Source organism: Aptenodytes forsteri, unplaced genomic scaffold (assembly GCF_000699145.1).
Source record: "Aptenodytes forsteri isolate BGI_AS27 unplaced genomic scaffold, ASM69914v1 Scaffold50, whole genome shotgun sequence".
NCBI lineage: Eukaryota > Metazoa > Chordata > Aves > Sphenisciformes > Spheniscidae > Aptenodytes > Aptenodytes forsteri.
Genome location: NW_008795126.1, coordinates 747,979 through 764,334, shown reverse-complemented (window position 1 = coordinate 764,334; position 16,356 = coordinate 747,979).

Below are 16,356 nucleotides of genomic sequence, written 5' to 3'. Positions count from 1 at the left end.
CAGTACAATTTTGCTCTGAATGTGGCAATGTTAGAAAAATACATCGCTTCAAACTGGTGCGTGTGCCTTTGTCAGAGCTGCCTCAATAGCAGACTGCTTTGTCCCGCTTTCAGATTTATAACACACGATATTGTCTGCATAGGTCTCTCCATCAGACCACTTGTGTTAGTGACCGGAATAACATGCTTTATATCTTGCTTTTCTTACCATGGGCAAGCCAACACCTTCAGGAGAAGCAAAACCTGATTCTGGTGTTGCTCATGGGAGACTGCAATGTCATTCTGCTTCCTATTTTATTCTGGGTTGCAAAGCCAATTGATTGGGAGAGGCACAACTGCAGACCGTCATCCACATAATCTTTCCTGCTGGTGATGAGGCCAGGGAGAACCCAGACGGACGCTCAGATGATGAGGCCAGGGAGAACCCAGACGGACGTTCAGATCCCAGGTTGAACTTGAAGGGATCACATTTAAATGAATTACCCCAGTCTTGCTGCAGAGCCCTTCTGTCCCCCAGCCCAAGGCAGAGGTGTCTTCACTGGGCACTGTATGGAATTGCTGGCCAGGTAGCAGCTTCCCACTTACATGTAGACACATGCAAGTTTTGCCTGGATTTTGCCCAAGTCTATCCATGTCATAACAGGCGTCTTTTTTCTCCCAGTTCTTTTGATCCCTCGGTGAGGAGCAGCAATGCAGCTCCATGGTGCTGATGGTGGGTTTCTGCCCCAACCAAGGTGGAGCTGCTGGTGGGTTTCCTTCCCAGCAATTCAGTAAAATTGCCTGCTGGGGAGAGAGCAGAGGATGTCCCACCAGCTCAGCCTGGAGGAATCTCCACAGCCCCACTCTTTGGGCTTCTCTCCACAGACTGCCTAAAATGGATATAAAGGAGCCTTAGAGTGGAATTTATTTTCTTCCTAAGACCATCCTTAAAATAACAAACACCAGAAAACTGGTGACATGCGGTACATCTGTTTGAGTAACATGGACCTTCTGTCTGTAATAGAGGAAACTCCAAATAACTCTTTGATTTGTGTTTCCTTTCTTCTCCTTCCTCATCTCCTCCTCCTCACTACTGTATACAAATCTGTTCTGCAAGCTCAAACCCGCCAGTTCTCTCTCCCCTGACAAGCTTGTTTTTATGCCATGTGATAGTTATTTAATTTCCTCTTTGCTTCTAACACAGCTAATATTTATCTTTCCTTATGGGATTGCGTCTTTGTTTATACGCTGATGTCAAGGGGTAAGGACAGCACTTCTTTAGATCCAGCAGACCAAATTCCTGCCCTCTGACTGCATCCCATGGAATAGCATCTTCCCCTGCAGGCAGTCCCGCAGCAGCCAACGGTCCCAGTTCAGAAAAGCAATTAGGATTAAAATATGTGTTTAAAGTTAGCACGTGTAGCAGTCCTTTTCTAAATAGGGATGCTTTCTAAAGCAAAGCCAGTGGAGTTACTGGTACGGCAGGCAAGGTTCAATATGCGTAAGGCTATTAAAATCTGGCCCAGTGTTAGCCGCTTAATTGCTTCCCCAGAAACAGCAAGGCTGTGAAAACAATGGCTAATGGCCATTTCTCCTTCTTTTTTAAGACGACCAATTAAACACAGGGTTTAAACATATGTAAAACAAAGACTGCAAGGCACCGTTTCCAACAATTCCACTGAAATCAATATGACCCTTAGAAAAGGCAGGATCTTACCAGGCAGCGTGTTTTGTCGGTTTCCCTTTGTTCAAAGCTACGCTCTAAACCAAGTTAGGAACCATCTTTTCCTCATTAAATTTGTTGCCTTTCAGCACTGATCCTTTCACTTCATTACCACATGCAATTTTTAAAGCCCTCATACTAATATCACAACTATAGATCTAGGTTTATTTATAGCCCTAAACTCCGCAGAGAGCTGTGTGTCTTGTTGCTGTGGAAACTGGGATTCTAAAAGTAAAAGGATTTTAAAGGGATTTTAGAAGAGACCTGCTGAAATTGAGTACTAGCTTTCTCTTCCAGAGGTCTGTGTTCAACTGTGCCGACGGTCTCAGCTAGCCCTCAGGGGATACCGCTCCTCTATGCTTTTTTATGATCTGGCGCTTTGCTGCCTGGTTTTTGCTCTCTGTTGTGAGACAAAAGATGCGCAGGTAGCTATGGGGGTGTTAAACTCTTGGTGTCAGCAATGGCATAGTTGCCAGGCTCGGGGCAGTTTGCTTTTTTCTTTCGCTCTCATTGTTTTTGGGAGCCTTTTGCCAAGGGAAGTACCACCTTACGCGCTGCTAAGTTTGCAAACCTCCTGCACGCTGCAATAAATTGAGCTTTGAGACTGGCATGGGTCGGTGTTTCCTGGAAATTAAATTTTACTGTATTAAACAGTTATTTAAAGGATATTATTTATCTCTGGGTAGAGTGTGTAAAGGACGAGAGCGTGATTGATGGGCTGGGTCCTACTTGCACCCTGCGTGCTCTATTGGCAGGTCAGCAGTGGGCAGACTCGCACTTGGCAGAAATGCCACGCTTTACCTGGGGCAGGGATCTCGCCGAGCCACCCAAGGAAGAGCCAGTCCTTCCCCACGGTCCATCTAGGGATCCTCAGACCGAAGCCAAGCTCCTGCATGAGATGCCAAAAGCTGGCAGCGTGACGCCCCCTCCTCCTGGCTGTGGGCTGCGTGAGGCTGCCGGATCATCGCAGGAACGCTGTGCTTGCCACCACCCAGGCTTTTTCCATGCCTCTAAATGTCAGGTGTCCCCCACCACCCGGGGACAAATCTTTCGAGAGCTTTGCCAAAGGGCTGCATGCAGAACTTCTCTAGCTATGGGAGTCACTTTCTAGCAAGAGCTAAGCTTTAAAAAAACCTTATAATTCAAGCAGTAATTCTGTTTACGAACCAGCTCCAGAGCCCAGTCTAACCTGGGCAGAGATTTGAGATGCTTCCAGGCTGCCGAGCTTGGAAAAATATCCTGGAAAATGCCACCCTATCGATGTGGTCAAGGGAGAGGAGGGGGAAGGGGAAGGACAGGCAATATAACATGACTAGCCCACCAGCATGTGTCTTAAATTCACGAACAAGGCACAAATGTCAGAGCTGATTAGCTATTGCCTTGCATTTCCATAAGTAAAGCAACAATCCCTGTGCGCGCTGGCTTCCAGGGTTTGGGGGGCGATCACCAGGCAGCCTCTCCTTCCCCAGAGCAGCCCTGACATTTGCTCAGCACATTCTCCGGGTCCGTGCTGGCACGGGGTGTATCGTGCCTGACTAGAAGTTATTACTGTGATATTAGATTAAAAATAGAAGTGCAGGAGCCAAGACTCACAGGCTGAGGGAATGGTAATTCAGTGACTTATCTTTTCCATTAGAGGGTGCCAGGAACCTACTGTTGCTGCAGACCCCAGAAAACGTGACTTTGTCCTGTACATTTTGGGACCAGGCAAATCCGTGCCCATTTTGGGACCCAATCCTCGTACTGCCCAACCAGGCCAACTAAAGTAACTTGACTGCCATGCTGAAATGCGGATGGGGAAGGGTTGATCTGGCAGCTGTAAATCAAAAGCACATCGGCAGGTGACAGCCCACAGCAAGCTCAAGGAGACGAAGCCCTCCTCGCACTGCTGCGTGAAACAGGAGCATCAGCTGGAGGTGGGGAGAGGTCTTTACTGGGCTTCATGTGGTGCTGATGAGACTCGGGTGAATCCAGCATTCCCCACTTTAGGTTGTCCCTATATAGGAGGTAGTGACAACAGGACGGATGTGCGAAGAGCTGGCTTTGCTCAAGCCCGGAAACTAGGGTTCTTAGGCCCAAAACATGTATACGCGGGGTTGCGGCGTCCTTTTGGATGCTTGTAAGAAAAAGGGGTGAATGACGCTTGTCAGGGGTGGCCCCTGCGTCCTCAGTCTCTTCTCAGAAAAGGAAAACCTTCCTGCAGCTCTTCCTAGCCCTTCAACTGTGAAATGTCAGGGGTATATCTCCTGGATCTCATCTGCACGGTGGGTGTTTTACGGGGCAGAGATATGTTTTGAAGAAGTGAACGTGGAGAGCATGGGATCTCGACACTGCCAAGGGATTCTGGGCACTATTTGAACGCGAATAGGAAATCCTCATTAAAAAAAACAAGTATTAACCACAAAAAGTAAAAGAACAGGTGGTAGCTCTAGTGGGAAAAAATAGTTTGTACGGCTATCACTTCTTGTGCTCTGGGCCTGGTGGTGAGGACAGACAGTAAAGGATGGGGCCCCCGTCTTCTAGTCTGAGCCTGCCAAAAATCACCCAATCTCAGGTACGACACGAACCGCCCAGTTATCAAATGGATCCGCTTCTCCATCCCAGAGATGCCACTTGGGAGGGGCAGAATAGCCTCAGGTCTGTGCTGTATACAGCAGACACCCAGCCGTATTTTAACCCTTCCTTGGCTGGAGGGGTGTGTGCAGCTCTCCAGCTCTCAAAATGCAGTGCCTTTGACCACCCAAACAACCGATGGGACTTGGTCTCTGCTTCTCAACACAGCTGCTGCTAAATTATTAGCAACAACCATCTGCAGGCTTAAAAAATGACAATCCAAAGAAATTAGGAGATCAGTCTTAACAGCGTGAGATTAAAAAAATAAGATGAATTTTTAAAAAGGGAAAGCAACCCAGTCCTCCCAATTTAGGCTTTTGACGAGAAATGCAGACTTTGGGAGAGAGCATGGCAGAGCAGGCTTAAAGACTCCTTTTTTAGTTTTGAACTTTGGAAAAACAATTCCAAGATCTATAGTTTTGTGGAAAAAGCGTTAGTGAAGCTATTTAGATCAGTCAGTCACTCCCAGCAGCGTGAAGACCCTGGCTCTTCTTCCTGACCCCAAGGCCACCGAAGGAAAGAGCTGGGATGGCCACACATGGGACACTGGTTCCCGTCTTTATGCCTGGCGCAGCTGCAGGGGCGCACACTGCTGCTAACGCATGGAAAAAGCAAGGTGAAGCCTTGGACTAGGAGATATCTTTGTCCTTGACCTGCCTCTGCAGTGATTCACGGTCCAATGCTGGGCAGATCTGTCCCCGTGCATCGCTTTCCCCATCTGCCTGTCCAGCACAGGCATGTGGCTTTCTGGTGGGCAGGTTAACTAGGGGATATGAAGCTTTTTGGGATCAGTGGCTGGAAAGCGATAGGTAATAGCAGTGATGGGAAGGGAAGGCTAGTGTGTCTAGATCCCAAAGCCCAGCGCTGCTTGGCTCTGCGTCACACGCCGACAGCTTTTCCTGTGGACTTCAGCCAACGTGGCTCGGGGTTTGGAGCCGTCTGCTCCTGTCCCAGCCACAGTGGGTGATTCAGAGCAGATGGGATGAAGGGCCGACGCTGAGGCCCACCAGCAAGACTGATCTGTGCTTTCCTGCCTGGGATTTCAGCGTAAAGCAGGAGCAGCAGTGTCTTGACCAGGTGGGTGAGGGCTACGTCAGCAGCCAGCACACAGCCTGTTTTTTTCCCTGGCTCTGGGAGGAAGCTGGTCCTTCTGGACCCGAAAGTTAGCATCATGTGCTGGCAATTATTTCTGCCTGACAGATGAAAAAACAGGGGTGGTAAAGGAGCAAGTGACTTGTCTGAGACAGCAGTTTTGCAATAAAACCATGCTTGGCTGGGTGCTGGTGTTTGCTGAGGCCATTCTTTTGGTCGCAGTGGTTTTCCTGGTGTCGCAAGGATGGAAACTGGTTCACATGTAGTCCATACGGAGCTCGGGCAGACCTCCATGGGCAGCCCGTCTCCGGCTGCTCCCTTGCTGCTCTGGCCAAGGGGCAAGGAGAAACCCTGCACCCAAGTCTCTGGTCCCTCTCATACCTCTTGAAGCACTCTGATTTCATGGGACGGGAATAGCAAATCTCGGGGCTGCAGTCACATCCTCATGGAAAGAGCCGCTGAAAGATAGTGTCATCTTACACTGCTGGAGCGTCTTTCTTCCCAAAACGATCCCGAAGCATTTTGTGGAGTAAATATAAACCAGAGGTATTTGGGGAGGAGCATGGGGTGGGACTCATGGCTCAGAGCGGCACAGCTCAGCAGTTTAGGATAGGAAGGGAAAATACGACATCTGACTACATTGGAGGGAGTGCAGGGCGGCAGAGCGTACAGTACAGCAATTGGCAAATCTGGGGCTTGGCCAAGAAAATAAACATAAGAAATACTTGAGACTGATGAAAACCACGGGCAGCCTGCTCTTGTTTAAAGAGGTCTTTTTGGGACACCGGAACAGACGCCCGTTGCAGATGGAGCGAGATCCTGGCCCTGTTCAGACTCACGGCCAAACCTTCATTGACTTCAGCTGGACCAGGATTTCATTTCAGATGGTTCTGTTTTTTCCCAGGATGTGATTTCCCCTTTTTAGGACATGCCCCTCTGCCACCCTCTGCCCAGCAGGGAAAGCAGGCTGTTGCAATTTTGGAGGTTTGTACACAGATTTAGGGACGGATCCTGTACAGGGCTGAGTGCTGCCAGCATGTCAGTAGGGGCAAATGATGCCCTGCAGCACTCCGGAGCTATGTGTAAGCACGTAGGATCAATACATTCAGAGCTGAAGACCAAAACTGAGCGCTCAGCAGCTCTGGTAATTAGTTGGGTGCCTGCATGTGGCTTGAAAGCCAGTTTCTTCCAAATTTTCATTTTCAGCAAATAACTTGGAGGCTTTTCACTCCAGAGTTTGACTTGGGTGCCTTACTTTAAAAATTCAGACCCCTGTACATTCTTCAGTTTCCTAATGAAGACGGCAGGCCCTGGGGCATTTGAGATAAGTGAGAAATTGAAGCAGGTATTCATCTGGCACTGACTTTCAGTCTAAGACCTTCTCCAGAATTAACCATCCAAAATTCACAGGCTCTTGAAAATCCTGGTGACTTTAATCACAAAGGAAGTTCGGAGGAAAGGCTCAAGTAATACTGGGAAATATGTGCAGAGGGTAAAGGAGGAGCTTGGGGTGGTTGTGAGGAGAAGAGCATTTCTAGGAGGTGAAAGCCCAAGGAAGATTTTATTCCTGGCTGAAAATGAAACTGGGTAAGAAGTGAACGAGATGGAGGACAGGGTAGGTAGCCTCCAGCTCCGCTCCTTTCGGGGAGCTCCATTCATCCCATTGTGTCTGGGATGTGGAGTTTCAGTCCAAATCCAAATTTTCCCCCACTTCAGAAGAGTTCCCAGCGGGGATTTATCAGCACCGTGTGCTCCTGGGATCCTCCGTTTCGGCACAACCAAGGTGCGCATTTCATCACAGTGGAAATTCAAATACCCTTTTCTTCTTCATCCCTGCTGCCTCCCGTGCTTTGTGCCCCGGGTGTCGCTTGACAGGGACAGCCAAGTTAATCTGGTGGTTTAGGATTCTCGTGGCTTGATTTCTAAATGTCTCGCTGTTCTAGGGCGACATTCCTTTATCCCTCGCCCTTTCTTTTCCTTCTGGATTATCCCATGTTAATAGGTACCATGTAATACAGTCTGTTGTTAACTACTCCTGAATCCTCCTTGCTGATTCCTTAAGCAGAGCTTGAAAACCCATGAATCTGGCTTTGAGTTTTGTGGAGGTTTGTTTCGTGTTTTGCTTTTTTTTTTTCTTAAACACAGCACGTGGAATGTGTAGGATAGCTTTCTACTCCGGCTTTTGGGAAGCAAAGTAGTTTCATGTGTTTAGACAGTCTAGACTCGCTATTCCAGACTGCAAAGTGCATCTGCTTAAACCCCCCGCAAAACAGGCCGTAAGAAAGAAACCTTGTTTGAAAAACTACATCAAGAATGGAATAAATCCTTCCATAGCTGTTTATCTGCTCAGAAAAAAAGGTCCTTGAACACTCTTGCGTGACAGTATTTCATAAGAAAAGAATATGAGTAATGTCAACTTTTTTACATCGCTGTGTCTTCTTGCTTCAATGAAAGACATTTCTTCTTTGTTATGAATTATAAAACTCTATTGCTACAGTCCAAACAGTTCTGGGAACTACTGCCACTGGCTTTCTGAACACAGGAAAATACACTGTCCTTATCATTTGCAATGCTCAAAGCATTTCTAAACATTCATTATTCACATAGAAATTCGTCCATCAGCATCTCCATTAAACTGAAAACATAATCCCTTCTTTCTAATCAGGTGCCAAACTACTTCGTTACTTGGTTGATTCCTGGGTGTCCACGATTTTAAGCTTAAGGTTTGGCTTTACTGAGGCTGGCGAGGGGCAGGCGATCCTGCGGAGAGGACAACCCTGCCTAAAAATCCTATGGTCCGTGCTAGCAACAGGAGCAGCTGCGCCAATGCACGATGAGCTGCAGAGCACTCATAATCTTCTGTTCTCTTGAAAACAGGGAAGGAGCCTTATTTCTTCCATCAAGAGCAAATCCTAATCCCAGGGTTCAGAAGCAGCACCTTTTCCAAAGGGTCAGACCAGAGGAGCAGGTGTTTCTTTCTGACCGTGACTGCGTGATAGCAGCGGTGCTGCCTTTCTGTGTGACCTTTGCCAAAACGTGTCGTTGGTCCCTGCCTCAGTTTCCCCATCGGTGAAATCAGATATTGATATTCAGCCCATTGGGATCTTGAGCAAAAAAAGAGAAAGCCATTTTGGCCAATACTCGCAACCCTCAGCTCTGGAAGTCCTGGAGTTCTTACGAGAGCTTTCCGAATTAAAAAAAGGTGAATTTCTGAGGCTGTTAAGAAAAGTTGGAAAAAACCAAGCTCTTTCCAGAAAACACCCCGGATGTCCCCAAAACAAAACCAAAGAAACCCTCCGAGTTGTTTATTTTTTTAAATCTCACGCAGGTTGAAGCCTGTCTCAAGACTGCGGTGGGACAGAGGGAGCAGACATGGCTTTTGCCACTAGGTTTGGCAAAGCTTTGGGACGTAACTCGTCCCGGGTGGGCAGGCTGACGAGCCCGGCGTTAGCTCTCCTGGCCCCTTCCACCATCAGCGGGCAGGAGCAGCCTTTGCACATGGCAGTGATGAAGATGGAAACCCGTGTGCCAAGTCGTTTTCCGAAGCAGGTTTCTTCTCTTCACATTATGTCAGCCGCATTTCCTGACAAAACCAGCAGGAACACGCGGGTGACAGATGTCCCTTAATTATCGGCAGCGTTGCCGCTCCTCGGTCTCAGACATAAAATTCAGAGGCTTGAAATGAAGGCCATGTTTTGTTTGGTTAAGACTGGCTACCTCGGTTTTATTTGCAAGCATCTTTCAGCTATGGAAAGTTAGTCACCTTGGGTGTTCCGCCGTGCCAAGGGGCATGCCAGACCTCCACGAGAGCGGCGGGCAGACTAGCAGGGTGGAAAATACAGGGTGATGTGGGTGGCTGGGGAAGCCGAGTCCCTTCAAATAAATTATGTTATTGTATTGCCGATGGCAGAGGTTTGCCACCTGGGATGAGAAGGGCAAAGCAGGGCCACTTTGCATGGCAGGCTGTGTCTTGCAGAGCGGTGACTGTGAGAAGGATCTGGGTTTTATCATGAACAAACAGCTCGACACACGTTTATTGTAGGGTGATCCAGTAAAATAAAAGGGCAAATGAGAAACCTCGGGGGGGAAATCACATTGTTTTCCCTTGGCTTCATTTTTCGGCTTCCAAGATCACAGTGGGCAAAAGCTACCTCCATCCTTCAGCAAACGTCACAGAGGGATGGAGGGAGGGAAGGAGGATGAGATGCCACCACCTGTGGAGCCACGTACTGCTCCTTTTCTCCTTGTATGATATTTGCTTCGCGGGCCTTTACACAGGATAGCAGGTTGATTTTACCAAATACACTTGCTGGGTATGTTCCACAGCACATAGGAACTCAAATCTGGTCATCGTCCATCTACCAATTTATCTAAACCTGCAGCAACACGTTTTTTCCCCCAGCCTGAATGCCAAATGACCTGTATTACCTGCTCATCTTTCTTTGCCCTTACTGCAAAATACCTCGTGTGCACCTCTGCCTCCTCTGCATCAGTCTCGACTCGTTTGTCCCTTCCAGCTGATTGCAGCCCTATTCCTTCGCTCCTGAAAGCTCGTGAAACATCAGTGCTCGGAGGAGGTCTCCGCCTGCCTGCCTGCGGTTCCCACACTCCCCCCAGCTCCTTCCTTCAGGCTGCCTGATGGGTGCTGGGGAGAATATAGGCCTGGGGGAAAAGATCCATCTGGCCACAAGGAAGAAAGCATCATAACACATTTCAAGCTCCCAGCATTGCAAATCTTCCCTCCCATGTGCTCAGTTGATCAGGATCAGCTTCTTTGCTGCTGTTTTTGTGCCTCTTGATTTCCACACGGAAACTGGCTCTATTTTTACCCAGCTAAAGCTGATTAGATTTGCAGTAATTGGCAGGATAAACAGACACATACTGTATGCAGCAGGTTAATGCGATACATTCAATGACCAGTAAATGCACTTAGCCCATGCCCAGCACAAAGAAGACAATCAAGGTAATTTATTGAACACATGCCTGTAACATGCCCATTAGCCATCCCTGTCCTTCCTCTCTCTGCAAACCCATTTCCCCTCCGAGACAATGAGTGTTATTGCAGAATCCAAAACATTTCATCGTTTTCTCCTAAGCTCTTTGCAAACCGGTATTAAACCCAAGGACACGCAGGAGTTTCTCCTTCTGGTTAACCCAGGTCTTGACTTTTGTTGACCTGCGAGAGATTATTAGCATTGAAGCAGCCACATATTAAAAAAGAAAAATGCTACTTACAACTCGAAGGCTGACCTCCTTCAAGTAATGTAATTTCCAACCATTTCAATCACTTTCATAAGCTACAATCTACCGGAAGATTAGCAGTAGTCCTGCTTGCTGCAATATCATTCTGTTCTTTAATTGCTTTTTGGGGTAATTTAGCTAGAGACCAAGTAGATAAGAGAAAACTTGGGGACAACATCAGGTGGTTGTACACTCCTGGAATTCAATTAACTGGGGGAGGAAATGAGCGGGAAGCAAAAATGAAAATCATTCCAGTTTCCAAAGCTGCATATTTCAATCTAATGTCGTTAGACCTCGGGAATACTCTGGCTGTTGTGCTTGGGGGTGGCGGCAGGGTGGGGGCCGTACCACCCGTCCAAGCCCAGGAGAGACACGCAAGACAAGCCATCCTCAAAAAAGTTATGAGCCAGGGTGGGAGGTGCCCTGTTTATTTAAAAACACCCGTATCAAGTCTGATCCCATCCCAGAGGGCTTCCCATCCCTCCGGCTGCTGCAGGACCCCACAGCAGCCTGGGGGTTTTGAGCCACTGACTCCTGCCCCTGCTGCCAGAGATGTGTTTTCTGGAGAGTCCCGCTGTGCAGGGCTCTGAGCTGGATATAGAGAATAAAACCCTCCTCTTTCTTCTTGCCAGGTTGCTCTGATCCCCAGCATTTAGCTCCTCTGCAGATGCTGGTGCCACAGGCAGGATATTCAGACCACCTCAGTCCTTACCTTGTCCAGGCATGCCGCAGCCCAAAGCTGCTCACCTGCGATGCCTGGGGACACACGCTTGCTCGACACTCACTCCCTGTTTCCAACTGTACTTTGAGCCCTCTCAGTTATGCAGTTTTAATCTATTTAATGCAGGCCCTGTTGATTTTGTATTGTTTCCCGATCAATCCGTTGCATGGGCCCAAGCCAAGGGCTGTGTGGAAAGCTAAGGATATTTCGTCGGTATGATTATCTCTACCTAACACCCTTGTAACCTCTTTGGCGAAGGACGGTGAGCTCACCACTGCCTATTTCCCTCAAGCTCCTGTTTGCCATTCATTACATCACCCTTTTTTAATTCTCTATCTATCAAGTTCAGTGTTAGTGGTTCCATTAATTGTCCAAGATCCCTCCCAGGCTTAAAGGCTTAAAATCGGCGGCGTCCTGTCCACCCCGTCAAGCGTGGGCACGGCGCTGGCTTTTTCCCAGTCCTCTAGTACTTTCAGTGACTGTTCCAAGACCTATTGAAAATCACCATTAACTATCCAGACAGCTCCTTGGCCGCCTCCTTTACAACTCTTGCAAGTTATTCAGATCTGCTGGTTTAAAAATATCGAGCTCCATCAGCTTGCTGCTCAGCGTACCTCCTATGTACTCTTGGAAAGTATTTCATTAGCACGTTGTCTTTTTTCCACCAGATACCAGGAAGAAACCTGCACTGAGCATTTCTGCCTTTTCTGTGTTATTGATAAATCTCCCATTTCTGTGTAGTATCGGCCCACTGCTAATGCAAGGCTCCTTTTCTTGAAAATCTTGGAAAATATCCTTCTGTCTTTAATTTCCCCAGCTTCTGAGGTCTATTAATTACTACCAGTTTCCCTTTTCTTCTTCTTGTGTGTTTATGTTCTATGTGTGAGCCTTGGCGGCTCTTTCACTTCCTTTCTAAGCCATGTTGGTTTTTTTAACAAAGATTTCTGTCTGCGTTGCTGCTTTTTGAGTAAAAAATTCTTAAAGGCTTCTCCCTTTTCAACACATTTTTCGTTTAATTTCTTTCTCTAAATTGATCTGACTTGGAATTATTTTCTGCTTTGTGAAACAGGACCTTTTAAAGTGCCAAGTGTGTGTGTGTGTGTGTGTGTATATATATATATATTACTGCTTTGAGCTTTACTTCATTTGCACATAACAAATGTAATCAAGCCATGATCGCTTGTGCCTAGTACAGATCACCTGCCAGGGCGAGGCTGAATGTGGAATTCCCTCATGTTGGAGGCAATATTTTTTGCGTTAGGAAATTATCTTTTTTTTCCCCTGAAATTCTAAGGATATTTTAATACTGGCAGCTCAGGACCTCCAGCATCCATTGCTCAGTCTGAAGTCCCCAGTGATCACAAGATTTTTATTAGATATTATGGATGTGGCTGCTTAAAGAAGCAGATTGTGTCGAGTCCCTGCTGCAGCGTGGCGGTCTGCTGCAGACCCTTCTTGCCTCGTGCTTTATTTCCCAGGATATTGATCCAGAAACACTCTGGATCATTTATTTCCATGTTGCTAATGACTTGGAACCAGCCTGGGACCGCTGGTGCTCAGGAGGAGATATCTGCTCCCAGACCAGTCCCAGCGGGATGTGGATCAGGACCGGCAGATCAAGACCTCCAACCACGAGTGGAAATCAAACGGAGAAGGTGGTTATAACGCAGGGCTGCAATACTCCGGCCGGAGAAATCTCCCCACCACCCTGCGGCGTTAGGAGCGGGGTTGTGGTGCGTATTCAGCAATTCCATCTTGTGCCGGTGGTTTTTGCCGCTGCAGTTAATTCTTTTTGCATCTGTGATTTTCCCAATTGTATTTTTTTTTTTGCGGGGAGTGTGGACCGGTGCCCTCGTTCCTCCTCCGTTACGTTATCAGGCTAAGGTGCCCCTGGCTTGGCTGGCCAGAGTACCCCCCAGGAGCTTTTCCCTTTGAGATGGAGGTCAGCTGAGCTCTACGGCTCCACCACGGATGGCCTCACCCTGGGAAAACACAAACCTCCCTACACCGCTTAAACAACCTGGTATTTAATTCCACGTTTAGCTGCCTTTTTCCTTTCTTTCCCTGTGAAACAGGAGTGATTTTTTTAAGATCACTTTGATGTCTTTCCCCTTCAGCATCATTTGGGTGTCCCCAGGAGCTGCCTGCAATTTGTGAGGTCCTGCGTTAATTCTTTTTTCATCCTGTGATTTCCCAATTGTATTTTTTTTTTTGCGGGGAGTGTGGACCGGTGCCCTCGTTCCTCCTCCGTTACGTTATCAGGCTAAGGTGCCCCTGGCTTGGCTGGCCAGAGTACCCCCCAGGAGCTTTTCCCTTTGAGATGGAGGTCAGCTGAGCTCTACGGCTCCACCACGGATGGCCTCACCCTGGGAAAACACAAACCTCCCTACACCGCTTAAACAACCTGGTATTTAATTCCACGTTTAGCTGCCTTTTTCCTTTCTTTCCCTGTGAAACAGGAGTGATTTTTTTAAGATCACTTTGATGTCTTTCCCCTTCAGCATCATTTGGGCGTCCCCAGGAGCTGCCTGCAATTTGTGAGGTCCTGCGAGGCCCTGCTGCTAGTGCCAAAAAACCATCCTCCCCCGTGGATGGTGGCCCACTGAGTTGAGAAGCCTTCGAATCGCACCTCGCGGCTGGGCTCGGGGAGGCCAGCACGCCGTCCCTCCTCCTCCTCTCCCCATCCTCTGTTGTGCTTCGCAGGATCAAATTCCCAGAAAAAGCTGCCCGCCTTCCTGGGATGCTGGAGATGTTTTTCTGGGCAGCTGGACTTTTAGAGATACATCCTGCCGTTGTCATGCTGAGGATGCAGTAGCAGCATGGATTCCTCCAGCTAATCCTCTCTCTCCCTTTGCTCTGTGGCAGGTTTTTTTCCTTCTTAAGCATAGCCAGACTTCCCAGCAGGTTTTCTGCGAAGGCTGGGTCTCCCCGATGCCCTGCACTTGTCTTTCTGAACCCCGTTGTACATCAAACCCCGTTGCCTGCCTGCATCCCCATCCGTCCCTGAGCTGCTCCGTTGGGCCGTGCCCCGCTCTTTGCAGGGCCAGGTGGGTTTCTACAGACAAGGGCAGGATGGGATCCACCGGAGATCTGTGCCTTTCCACCAGCGTTTTTGTCTGCAAGGCACACCAGGAATAGGCAAGTGCAAATTTTATTCTCTGTATTTTGCATCGCTCCTGCTGCCCAATGCTATTTTGTCTTCCCCCATCCATGCTCAGTTACTTATCATAAGCTGATTTGCTTTTTATTGTATTTTTTCATCATTATTCTTTTATCCCAAACGTCATCTCAGTCCCTTCATCCACACCTGCACCAGTTTATTAAAAAAACACTCGACAGCCCTATCTAACGCCGTCTGTACCCTTCGGGGAAATGTCTCCAGAGTTAGCCAAATGTACTGGCGAAATCCCGCTGCGGTTTAAGGGCAGCCCGGCTCCGGCCCCGGCACGGCAGTGTCTGTGGAGGTCAACCTGGCGCTCGCCGGCAGCAAAAGCATATTCCAGAGGGAAAAGCCCACTGGTATTCGGGGCTGGTGTGAAATCTAATCTGGAATTTCCTCTCCCTCAGCCTCCCGCACATCAGCAGCACCGAGGAAATACGAACTGGTCTGGAAAGGACTCCCCAAGGCAGTAAGGACTGCAGATGATCGGGGCATGAGTTTTTATTTTAAACTAAATCCTGACCTTTGGATAAAATCTGGGAAAACCAGATCTAGTTGGGGATAGGCTCAGGGACAGCAGCGTGGCTGTGTCGTGGTCGGCCACCACGCCACGATCACCCTGGCACCTGTAATCGTCCATCCAGCCCCTTCATCTGGTATTCCCACAATCGTCTTCTTTATTTGGCTGCCAACGTGGCTTTTGGCAATTTTCGGAGCCTCCTGAAGCCCGTCTTAAACCCTTTAATAACCAAGATGGCCCTTTCTGACCAAACCCTCCACTCCAGCCATAGGGCAGCAAGACAGGCTACGGGCACACCACAAAACCTAAATCAGGTCACGAACAGAAGATGTAACACGTGGCTGCATTTTTAGTGTAGAAACTACCCCCTTGTCAGGCACAAAGGTGCTGTTCCTAAAATAATACTCATTTTAAAACCACGCGCTATCCTGATCGCCCTGCACTAGCACTTGTCACTAGTAAATCTCATTCTTCTCTCTGCTTCCTCAGCAGATTGTCATTAGTGATTTCTTTTTCACCAGGTACCATTAAACATGCTGTTATTTTAAATACCTACTGTAGTAGGAGCAGCATCCCGCGTTGGTCGGGGGTGTATCGCACCTTGGTGCGTGCACAGGCATTAGCCTCTGGTCTCTATACCCCATTTAACTCCACGGAAGGAATAGCTGGCCATTAGTTACCATGCCAATTAACATGTAAAACTACTGTAACCATGTAAAACTACTGAGAAAACAACAGAAGGGGGCTGGAATGTCTTTTTTTCTCTGCCAAAATTTTCATATGCATTTAAGCAACTTCAGTTGTAGTGTTTTTCTTGGAAAGTTTGGGGGTTTCCACCCAAAGTCTCTCTCCACGAAACAAATGGGAGTTTGTAGTTGCCAAAAAATGCAGTACCTGAAGCATGGAATTTTTAGGGGGAAAAAAAAAAACCAACCCCCCCGATGTATAATGTTCTCGCATTCATGAAGGACCCGGTGTAGTGTGAAAAGACATCTTCAACTGAAAAAAATGCTTCAGTGGGAAAATTTCCACCCACTGTGGTTGCATCTCTTCCCTCCAGCTCTGAGAGAGAGGAAGGTTTTCTTCCAGACGAGGGTGGTGATGTGTTTCAATGGATGGACAAGAAAATGCATCGATAGAGAAAAAAAAAAGCCTGAGTGGGAAGACGCAGTCTGAAACTTCCTACTAGGTGGGCAACCGAGGCAGGTACTGAGCGTAACCGTCCCTTCCAGTGGGGACGCACGTGCCTAAATCCCGCAGGTTTCCATCGCCAGGCTTTATACAGCTCTTTTTATTCTTTATACAGCT